A 12,145-nucleotide genomic window follows, 5' to 3' on the forward strand; every position below is an offset into this window, starting at 1 on the left:
CTTTACCCTCAAGGAGATAGAGCAAAATTCCTCAAGTGTCTGCCAATAGTGACTTCTTTCCAAAGAGTATTGTATGGAAAGGATGTAAGAGTAATTTTACAGTGGAGAAACTTGACAAACAGCACCTTAGCCAGGTGGTCAAGGTGAATTAGTATTACACATAAGTCATGTTCATAGTATGTAATCTTAAAATAATATGATGAAATTGCACTTTCTTCTGAAGTCTTCTTTCCAAGAGTCCATAATGCCAACATAATCATGAGAAAAGCGTCAAATGCATCACCATTGGAGGACATTATACAATGTATCTGACCATTATTCCTAAAAACTGCAAAGTTCACCAAAAACAAGCAATATGGAAGAATTGTCACAATCTGGAAGAGCCTAAGAGTTATAAGGGCTAAAATGCAATATGATATGTGAATGGGATCTTGAGACAGAAACTGACATTCAAGAGAAAAAAATGAAGGAAATCTGAATGAAGTATGAATCTCAGTTAATTATAACATGCTGACTTTTGTTCACTAGTTGTGACAAACATCTAAGATGTTAGTAATAGGGGACAGTGAAGGCTGAGAAAAGAGAACCTTATGGACTATCTTTGTAATATTTATGCAAATATAAAACTATTTTAATTAAGCTTATTTTCAAGCAAAGTGTTTTCTGTGTACGTGTGTCTGCACTTGTGCGTGTGTGTGTATTTCTTTTATTTTTTTTCACATGGGATCTTGCTATGTTGCTCAAGCTGGTCTCAGATTCCTACACTCAAGCGATCCTCCTGCTTCAATGTCCGAGTAACTGGGACTACACGTGTACATCAGCATCCCGGCTAAATAAAGGTTTTTAAATTAAAAACCCTTAATTAAATTAAAATAATAAAGGGTCTCTAAGGGCTGACAATAGGGGCTGGTTATTGTGGTGCCCCATTCTGGCCGGGAAGTTTCCTTCAGACCTCAGTAAGTGTCCCTCTTCTTACCTTGTGGCAAGTCCTTGATGACTCTTTCTGCTGACCTGTGGTGAGCACTCTGGTCCCTGGTTCCATTCTTTCAGTTCTCAGAGCTCCTACTGGGGAAATAAAGAAGGTGCTAAATCAAGTGATTCCTGTCTGGGGTCCAACAGAGGTGAAACAGAATCTAATCTGTAGTGGGGATCTTCTCATGTGGTACTTACCATATGGTACCTCAGGGTCACGGCAGGTCTGGGACTCCTACATCTGCTGATCTGAAGCTTCCTCTCTCATATCAAAATCTTCACTACCCTGAGATGTGAGAGATGGAAGGACAGGAGAGTCACTTGCTGCAATCCCTAATTAGGACCTCCAGGAGCTCACAGCTAAGACTGGCCTTCTTGTGCTGACCCCTCTGTTTTGGAGGAGGAATTACACTCAGTTTTCTGTACTTGACTCCTGAACCATCATGCTACACCTTCTGCTGAACTGAGTCCAAGAGCCTTAGAACACAGCCAAACCAGTATCTTCCCCCAACACTGCCACACACACCCCAGAACCCATTCATGACCATAAAGTAAAGGGGCACCTTCACCTAACAACCATTCTCAGAGCAACCAGAGCTGGCACAGGGGGAAGGTCTCTGGGCGGGCTCTATGTTCTGGTGTGGGTAGTTCACCGGATCTTCATCACTCTGGCCTTTTTTTGAGGAGGGAAGCAGGGCCTTGCCATATAGCCCAGATTGTCCTCCTCATCATGATCCTTCACCTTTACTTTAGTTAAGGCATTTTCTTCTCTTTCCTGGCCTGATACTGTTGTTCAATACATTCAACTCTCAGTAAAGGTAATAAAATTTACTACAGATCCTCTGAAAATATTGGGTATGGCTGGTACAGATTTTTTTTAATTTCAGTGAATTGGTGTCATTACAATAATATGAAACTTTGGATCCCATGTATCACCACCAATCCCAGTCTATTTGAAAGTAAACTGTGTATACAGTAATTCTCAACATATCCTGAAAAATGTTTACATTGGGCCCAACTCCCTACCCCAGGTAGTATCTGGTTACAGCATAGACCTCTGAACAGAATCCCAAGACATCTATGCAACAGCTGCAAGGAACTCGGGAACCAGGGAATAACATCTAGACCTTTTCTATAAAGATCTATCAATGATAGATCTCCCTACTCAGACCACCCTATAGCTGCAGAATGATGATGATTCACTGATTCCTTAAGTTACCTCTCCAGTATCCTTCAAGGTTCCACATCTTTTCTCCTGGTCCCTTTTTGATTATATGTAAAATCTGAATTCAGAACCCTAAATCCCATCTTCCCTGGGACCTCTGGACTTGGTTTAGGTTTCATCCTCTCTTATGGATTCTGGAAATTGCTCTATCCCTAGTCTCCTGTTGTTCCTCACTAAGGGTGTCTTCCTTGGAGTGTTCTTTGGGACTGAATCATTATATTTAAATCCTTGTTTCTCAAACTAAAGGGAAAAGTCTTATTGACCAACCGGAATTTAAAACATGCCGCAGAGACATCCTGATATTTCAGACATCATTGCACAAATTCTACTTTGTATAGATGAAGCCATATTGTATCCACTATTACTTAGGTAATTGAAAATTAAATGTGACATTAAATTATAGTGTTTGACATAATTATAAAACATGGAAATGCATAGTGAAATAACAATGAAAATATTTTCACCCAAATGACTGAAGACATTTAAAACTGATCTAATAAAATTCCTGTCAATTTAGGATATTTACACATAGTAATATTTGATAACATAAGTTGCTACAGTTTAGTGGAACAGAATTTCAGTAATATTCATAAAAATTCACAATTACCACTCTTTCCACTTGAACCCAATTTTGAATTTTTCTCTGTACGAAAATATCCATATTTGCCCAAGAAATTATGTTCAGTGATGTTGATATTGACAATTTTAGTCATAGTAGCAGATGGAAAACAATTTATATGTCCATAAGAAGGCGACTGGTTAAATCAATTATGATATATATATATGCTTCAGATTTATATGGAGCAGTTAAAAGAGTGATGTGCATATACTCTCACAAAAAGATCATACATTCATTGCATTTAATTAAGTGACAAGGGCTAGAGTCAGAATAACACATATATCATTACCTAAGTAGATTAAAACACAGAATTTTTCTATTATATCTATGTAAGAAAAGTTCAAGACTACATTTTAAGATAATATGTAAAATATTTTAAATTGTGGTTACTTGTTATGAGGGCAAAACTTTAGAGGAATGTATTTTTTTTTTCATTTTTCTTTTATTATTCATATGTGCATACAAGGCTTGGTTCATTTCTCCCCCCTGCCCCCACCCCCTCCCTTACCACCCACTCCGCCCCCTCCTCCCCCTCAATACCCAGCAGAAACTATTTTGCCCTTATTTCTAATTTTGTTGTAGAGAGAGTATAAGCAATAATAGGAAGGAACAAGGGTTTTTGCTGGTTGAGATAAGGATAGCTATACAGGGCATTGACTCACATTGATTTCCTGTGCGTGGGTGTTACCTTCTAGGTTAATTCTTTTTGATCTAACCTTTTCTCTAGTTCCTGTTCCCCTTTTCCTCTTGGCCTCAGTTGCTTTAAGGTATCTGCTTTAGTTTCTCTGCGTTAAGAGCAACAAATGCTAGCTAGTTTTTTAGGTGTCTTACCTATCTAGAGGAATGTATTAATATAAGGAAATTGTGATTTATCTATACTGTTAGAATTTTTTGCAGCCATAATGTATGCACTGCTGCTTTTGTAATTAAAAAGTTTAAATATGAAATAACAGAAACAGTAGCTACAGATTATTCAGATAAAGTAACTGTTAGCAGATGTAATGATAGAGGGCTGAAATCTGAAAATTAACATGACAAAAGTTTATTTCTTGTGCACATAATATCTGATCTGGGAAGGCCTGAGTTGATCAGCACTTGCAGACGCTCCATAACAGTTACACAGTAAGGGATTTGTACCGATTTTTCATTCTCAGAGAGGTTTCTGAGAAGGCCAACTTTGCCTTGCAACTTGACAAATTTTTCTAGTGTCTGCTATGTAGTAAGTATCTTCAAATATAGATTACAGCAGCCAGGTGCTGGTGGCTCATACCTGTAATCCTAGCTACTCAGGAGGCAGAGATCGGGAGGATCATGTTTCAAAGCCAGCCTGGGCAAATAATTCAGGAGACCATATCTCGAAAATACCCATCACGAAAAAAGGATGGCAGAGTGGCTCAAGGTGAAAGCTCTGAGTTCAAGCCCCAGTAGTACAAAAAGAAAAAATAGATAGATAGATAGATAGATATAGATATAGATCACAGCAGTTTTCTCAAGGGTCCTTTATGAATATTAGCACCTAGGGTTTATACTTCTTTACTCAATAGAACTTTTCTGTACTTACCATATAATAGCCATAGTACACTGAGATGTTTCATCTTTTCATTTCATGATCAAAATCATAACTTAATGAATATGATGAATATGCCTGAACCTGTGTACTCATGAAAACTGGATTTTCCCCTGATTTTCACAGACAAGAGTCATGTGAAGCATGGGGATTATTTTTACATTTTTTGGTGGTACTGGAATTTGAACTCATTGCTTTACACTTGCCAGGCAGAAGCTCTACCACTTGAGTCACATCCCAATTCCTTTTTGCTTTTAGGTATTATTCAAATAGGGCCTCATATTTATGCCTGGGCCTGCTTGGACTGCTATCCTAGTTATGCTTCCCACATGTCTGGGATGACAAGTGCAAACCATTGCACCCAGTTTTTATTGGCAGAGATGGGGTCTCGTGAACTCTTTGCCCAGGTTGGCCTCAAATTATGATCCTTTCGATCTCTGCCTCCTGAGTAGCTAGGATTAAAGGCATGGGGCATCATGCTTGGCTTATTTTTACATTTCTAATAAAGGACAGCATGCTAAGAACATTTTCTACATTGGTAGTAAATTGAGTAATTGATACAAAAAGTTGTTTATGCACTTATCTCTGAAACTAGTGAATGAATAATGCAATTTGGCCAAAGGCACTTTGAAGGTCTTTCAAAGATATAAAACCAATATTAAAATAAGGAAATTATATTTTATTATCAGGGTGGACTCAATCTATTGACATAAGCAGAGAGCTTTCTCTGGTTGGAGGCAGAAGAATGTAGTAAATGGAGAAGTTAGAGAAATTCCAAGTATGAGAAAAACTGAACTTGAAATTGATTCTAGGGTCCTCATGCAAGGATGGAGAGATGTTTCAAGGAATTGTGGTTGCTTCACTGAATGAAGCCTGGAAGCAGGATTTGCAATCGTAAAAGACTGAAATCCAACAAAAACCCAACTGAGCTCAGAAATAGATTCTCCCCAGAGTCCAGATTGTAATAGTTTGACATGATCTTTGTGTAATCCACAGCAAAGAAAAAAGCAGAGCCAACTTGTATTTTTTCTTTCTTTTTATTTTGTCTGTATTTATTTATCTATTTTTGCTATACTGGTGTCTGAACACAAACGGAATTTTTTCACCCACATTTGTGAGATAAGTGTATGTTTTAAAACACTGAATTTGTGGAAATGTGTTACTACAGCCATAGAAATGTACTAAAACCCTGGAAGAACCACAGAATGTGAGAACCTAGCTGCTATATATGGCTGCTACACAATGATTTTCTTGAGAGAGGGTGTCATTCTCGATCACTTAGTTAAGTACACTCATTGGTGTATGGATTTAGGTGCCAGTATCAAGTCAGCAGATTACATTCTTATTAGTACTTAATTGCCTTTTAAAATATCTGAACTTCATAGTTATATCCCAAGAGTCAGTAGATTATGTGCCAAATGTAACTGTGCTCACAAGGTGATTTGGGAAAAAAAAAAAACTCTGAGAATGTGGTGGAAGCACAGATGAGCAGAAATGTAAACATTACTGCCAAAGTATGTGGAAGAAGCTGTTGTTACCAGAAGACTTCTACAGTGAATGCTGTGACAGACATGGGACATTTGCAGGGAGTTGAGACTCTAGAACAGTGAAAGAAAGGGTATTCTGAGCTTTCTGTTCCACAAAATTTAGGTGCAGCCTTCATGGAAGGAAGCATAGAAGAATTTGACAGCAGGTCATAAAGCAGATTTAGGCACGAGGGCCCAGAGTCAGAGGAAGAGCAATGTGATTTGGGAGCTGATGGGCCTGGTCCCTTATGCCAGTACTTAGGCAAAGTTAATTCTCAAAGACTCTGGGGCTAGAGGCAGAGGGATCTTGGACAAGTGAGGCCCATATGCAGTCCTCCTATTATGTTTATTATTTTCTTCTTTATTATAGCTAGGTCCAGTTCTTTAGCTCCAGGTTCCTTCCTTTTATTTCCTGGGAGATATTATGGATTAGTGAGAAAAAATTAAGAGGCCTAAGGTCAGCCTAGGCAATGAGAGGTGGGAACAATATGGATACTAGATAAATTCAGACCAAAAGTCTAGTTTGCAGCACTGTGACTTAGAAGCTAGGTAAATTTGGGAAAACTGCAAATTCTGTGTCAGATTCTTCATCTTTGAAGTGGGTTTGATAAATAGTCCACTGCTCCCTGGTTTATGTTTTCCTTGTGAAGTAGGAATGTAATAATATATTTATTTTATGAAAGAAACCTACCACTGTGCCTGACACAATTGGGTATTAATACATTTCAGTTATTATAATTTTTAACCCCCAAACCTACCAATCTCCTTACTGGTTTTCTTACTGTTTTGTATCACCCAGGAATATCAGAAAATTTGTGACCCACATATAGAGCTCAAAATCAGGGAAATGTTGGTTAGAAGTTTAAACTAAGTTATATATTTCACAACTCTTTGGAGATAATGTTATTTAATGTCTGTGTGGAGAAGTCTTACAAAGTGTGTTATAATTCAAAGATCCTAGACACTCTGCCAAGGTTTAACTTAGTCTCTTCCTTCCATGTGCCCATATCACCTGTATTTATAACTATTTCACCCCCTTAAAAATCTAAATTTACCATAGAACTTGCCAAATCACATGCAAGTTAACCTACTTTAAATGTTTGCTAAAGGCTATGACTATTCCAGCCCACTGCAAGTGGCTTCTGAGAATTCCATTTCATGACTACCACCATTATTTCTCAGATACTCCCTTGTGATGATGCATGTAAATCATCTTTTTGTGCACTGTGTTCACCTGCACTGAGAGAAGACTATGAGACATTTTTCATTCAAGCCCCAGATGGATTTATTTCTAGTTTATTCATGATCTAAAAGTAACTTCTAAAAGCACTTTTCCTTTTCAGTCTTTAGTTTCTCAACACTGAGACACACCACTGAGGTTATGGCCCCTGCCTACCACTCCCACAGACTTGTTTGTCCCACCAGTCAGGCTAATTTGAAATTATTTCATACACAAGGATTTGCTGTTTTCCCAGAGCCCCAAATGCCCTTACCATAGAGAATTTACACTTCATTGCTCACATCTGAAACCCCGAAGTCTTCACACCTTCTTTTTGACTTGTCCTTTTGGATAACAGTATCTCACTGCTATGGACTAAATGTTTGTGCTCCTCCAAAATTCATATATTAAAAATTAAACCCCCAATGTAATGGCATTTGGAGGTAAATAGATCATCAAGGTGAATCCTCATAAATTAAATTATGAAAAAGGCCTCAGAAAGATCTCTCCTATATTCTGGTATGTGAGGAAACAGCAAAAAGAATGTGATCTATGAACCAAGAAGTGAGCCCTCATCAGACAGTGAATCTGCCAGCACTTGAGGATGAGGAGACCACAGTTGTCTTTCTCCACCATGTGAGAATACGATGAGAAGGCTGTAAAGGTTATAAAGAAAACCCAAACTGACAACCTGATCTCAGAATTCTAGCCTTCAGAACTTTGAGAAGTGGTTGTTAAGCTACCAAGACTATGATAACTTGTTACAGCAACCTGATCTTTCTCCATCATCCTTTCATAACAGCTGCTCCAAAACATTAAATTTCTATGGGTGGGAATTATTCCTGGCCTTAGTATTTCAGGTACCAATACAACCCTTCCAAAGAGTAAATGCTCATTTATTGCTTGAGAAAAAAAATGAAACCCTGAGAAAGAATTCTAATATATTATGACTTAATTTTTCCTGCATTCTGGAATAAAGTAAATGTATCCATATATCCACATATATATCCATATATATATATATATATGTGGATATATGGATATATGAATGGCACAGACTAAAACCATTAATTTATAATCTTTTATTTTTTTCCATTTTTTGATGCCAGGTATTACAATGCTGAGTTCCTTCACATTTTCCAGAGAAATGCCTAATTTATTGCCATGCTGTCTTGTTCTAAACCACTAAATATGAAACATTTGCTAATAAAATAAATTACAAAACAATAACACATTCATGCATTCAATTCACAGCCATAAGTGTTTGAGCAACTTTGTTCATAAGCATATTCTGAAGATACTTCAACCTTCTAATGAAGGAATATTTTTAAAAGATACTAAGGAACATAGAACATAATAAGAAATAACACTACACATTTATTGTTTCCAGACCCACACTCAACTGCCACTATTTAGACTGTGCACTTTTTTGGCCTCAAAGTGACAGATAACTCAGACTTTATGAGGGCAAGAGGTGCAGAGACATAGCCTTGGAACGTGCACTGATTATGGCATTAATGCGAGCCCTGGCTGCAGCTCTGGCTTGAGCTCTTTCTTCTTCATCTCTCAGTGCCTCTTCATACCAGGATGGGAAGGCACTAGGGATGGTACCATAGACCTTAGCTAAAAATTCCAGAACTTTCATCTTGGAGGTTTCAGCATGAGCTCTTGGGCCCCACAGGAATTCATAGCGTGGAGGATTACTGTTGGCCATGCTGCTCCAATTCTAAAGCTTTCACTTCTTGGACATACCAGAGGCAGAACTTGGGATTCTTTAAATCATCCACCCTCACATGTAGCTTCTCAGGACCTAAAGTATGGGTGTAGGTCTTTCCCCCAGTTTGGGGTGGACATTTGCTGCTGAACTCATTCAAGATCACTGCCTTTACTCCTGTAAGATGACAGGAACCCTCCCTCCACTAGTCCAAAGGCAACACCTTGGTCCAATCTCTCACCCTCCTCTCCCACAATCTTCCCCACCTCCTCCACAGGAATTTTTAGTTTCTAAATTTTTTTGCAGGGTTTTGAACTCAAGACCAAAAATACAGGTGTGGGTCTTCCCCATTCTTCTGGGGTGAACAATTTGCCACAGAATTCACTCAAGGTTTCCTTCTTTACCCTGTTAGTCTGTGGGAACTGTCCTTCTGCTGGTCCAAAGGCCACACCTTGGTCCAATACACTCCTTCTCCTCTCTTCCCCCATCCCCACCTCCCTCCAAAGAAATTTAATTTTACTTTTTTGGCGGGGGTGTGAGTCTTCTCCATTGTTCTGGCTTTTCTATGGTGGAAAATTTACCTTTATTCCTGTTAGACCTTGGAAACCAACCTTCTGCTAGCCTGAAGGTAGCATCTTGGTCTAACACCTCCCTTCTTCTACCCCTCCACTCTTATTTCCCTCCCACTAGCCCACTAGCCAACCCCTTACCCCAGAAGGAGTTTACCTATATTTTTTAATTTTTTGGTGGGGACTTGAACTCAGGGCTGAAAGTATGGGTGTCAGTCTTACCTGCTGTTCTGAAGTGAACAATTTGTTGCAGAACTCACTCAAGATCTTTGCTTTACTCTTTTTTGGCTGGTCCAAAGGCAACACTTTGATAGGATAATCTCATCCCCTCTCCCTTCCTCCTTCTCCTCCCCCCTCCCCTTTTCCTAGTGCCTTCCCCAATGCCTGTAAAGGAATTTTTATTTTTTAAATTTTTTGGTGAGGATTTGAACTCAACACTGAAAGTACGGTTTTGAGTCTTTACAGGGGTGGAGAATTTGCTGCAGAACTCCTTCAAGGTCTCCTCCACCTTTACACCTGTTTAGATCTCAGGAACCCTCCTTCTACCAGTCCAATGGCAAAAACTTCCTCCAATACCTTCCCCCCAACTCTCTCCCTACTCTGGCTTCCCCCCTCTCCACCTCTGGTCACCCCATTCTCCACAATCTCACCACACTTCTCTCCCACTCCTTTGCCATTCCCTTCGTCTTCTACAAATTTTTTGGCCAGGATTTGAACTCAGGACTGACAGTATGGATGTGGGTCTTGTCCTCTTTTCTGGGGTGGACAATTTACTGCAGAACTTACTCAAGATCTCTACCTTTACTCTTGCTGGACCTCAGAAATCTTTCTTTTGCTGGCCAGAATGCAACACCTTGTTTTACTCCTCCCCCACTTCTGGCCAACCCCTCCCTCACAGTCTCAACACATACCTCTTCCACCCTTTTGTCACTCCCTCTCCCATAATCTCAGCACACATCTTCCCCTTCTACTGCCTTCCCTCACCACCCTTCTCCTCTGAAGGCATTTAGTTTTATTTTTTGAATTTTTTGGTAGGGATTTCAACTCAGGACTGAAAGTGTGGGTGTGGGTCTTACCCTCTGCTCCGGCTTGGACAATTTGCTGCAGAACTCCCTCAAGGTCTCTACCTTTACTCCTGTTAGACCTCAGGAATCTTCCCTCTGCTGGCCTGAATGTAACACCTCGTTTTTTCCACCTCCCCACCCCCAGCCAACCCCTCCCTCACAATCTCACCACACACCTCCCCCACCACCTTGCCACCCTCCCCCATCTTCCCCTTCACCTTTCTAGCCCACCTCCCTTGCAACACTTGTCTCCCTCCCAAGGAGTTTTTTTTTTTCATATTTTATTTTTTGGCAGGAAATTGAACTCAGGATCAAAAGTATGGGTGTGGATCTTACTCACTGTTCCGGGGTGGACAATTTGCCTCAGACTCTCAAGGTCTCCGCCTTTACTCCTTGTTAGACCTGAGGAATCTTCCTTCTGCCAACCAGAACACAACACCTAGTTCTAATACCCTTCCCTACCTCCTCCTACCACTCCCTTCCCCTGACTCCCACTTTCCCTTCCCCCACCCCCTCTGAAAGAATTTGTTTATTTATTGTCAGAGACTTGAACTAAAGGCTGATAGCATGCATAAAGGTCTTCCCCACTATTCTGGGATGAACAATTTGCTACAAAATTCAGTCAAAGTCTCTGCCTTTACACTAATTAGACCTCAGGAACCCTCCTTCTAGTTGCTAAAAGGACAACATCTTGGTACAATACCCTCGGACCATCTCCCTTCCTCCCCCTCCCCCACTGCCACCCCTACCCCTCTCCAGTGGAATTTGCTTATATTTTTATCTTTTGGTGGAGGGTTGAACCTTGTGTTTGGGAAGGTTGGCCTTGTGTTTGGCACTCATCACTTGAATGATGCCACAGCAGAGTAACTGCCATCTGCCACCCCACCCTCCCCCCCTTTTCTACTTTAGTTACTTTTTCGTATAGGTTTTCCCAAATGACCCTGTTTTACTTTATTTTTTGGACCAAATCTCCCACTTTTTGCCCAGGGCCGAACCTCAAACCAGGATTCTCCTTCCGATGCCTCCCACTACTTGGTTAGTATTCTGCCAGAAGTGTGCCATTATGCCTGCCCAGAAGGAATCTAGAAGCTACTCAGAGAAGATCTTACTTAGATGACCGAGTTTTAGAGCCTATAAAAGCTGAAAGGAGAGGTGGAACTCTCTGGAAACTCCTCAAGTCTGGGATGGGAACACTTCACCTAATTCTTTACCTTAACTAGAAGGAAGGCCTGAGGCTCCTCCCTCAACTGACCTGAAGCAGTCCTCCCTTACAGGGCAGCTACCAAGTTGCGGCTTCCTGCAGACTCCAGAAGTGGAAGGCCATGTACGTCACATCCTTTCACTCCAATGAAGGCCTCCCAAGACTGATAGCACTAGAGAGGGCTCTCGCGCCACCTACTGTTCTGGATGGGTGGTTGCCTCAGGCCACACTCAATATCTCTACCTTTAGTCCAGTTCTCCATTGCAGGTATGAAGCCTTTACGTTGGTCAATTATACTCACCCACCTCAGTCCCCTCAGAAGGAATCTAGAAACTCATCAGAGATCGTCACCACATCTGATAATTGCAGTCTAGGTTCTATTGTAGTTGACAACAGGGACAGAACTGTCTGGGAGCCCTTCTAGGTGTGTAGGTCCCCACACACCTAACTCAAGGTATTTACTTTAATT

General features: G+C 40.4%; 1 long non-coding RNA gene across 2 annotated transcripts in view; it reads right to left on the reverse strand.

Moving 5' to 3' along the window:
* The window catches only part of LOC141419715 (uncharacterized), a 59,055-nt gene extending 47,267 nt beyond the window's left edge, over positions 1–11,788 (reverse strand). Inside the window, exons 1-4 of one of the 2 annotated variants that reach the window (XR_012444332.1) lie at positions 11,728–11,788; positions 10,816–10,893; positions 1,171–1,258; positions 977–1,065 (exon numbers count right to left, since the gene is read on the reverse strand). This is a non-coding gene — a long non-coding RNA (uncharacterized lncRNA). Of the gene's footprint in view, positions 1–976; positions 1,066–1,170; positions 1,259–10,815; positions 10,894–11,686 lie in introns of both variants that reach the window. The other variant, XR_012444333.1, reaches the window with a different exon arrangement.
* Positions 11,789–12,145: the final 357 nt, after the last annotated feature.

This window comes from Castor canadensis, chromosome X, assembly GCF_047511655.1.
Source record: "Castor canadensis chromosome X, mCasCan1.hap1v2, whole genome shotgun sequence".
Lineage (NCBI taxonomy): Eukaryota > Metazoa > Chordata > Mammalia > Rodentia > Castoridae > Castor > Castor canadensis.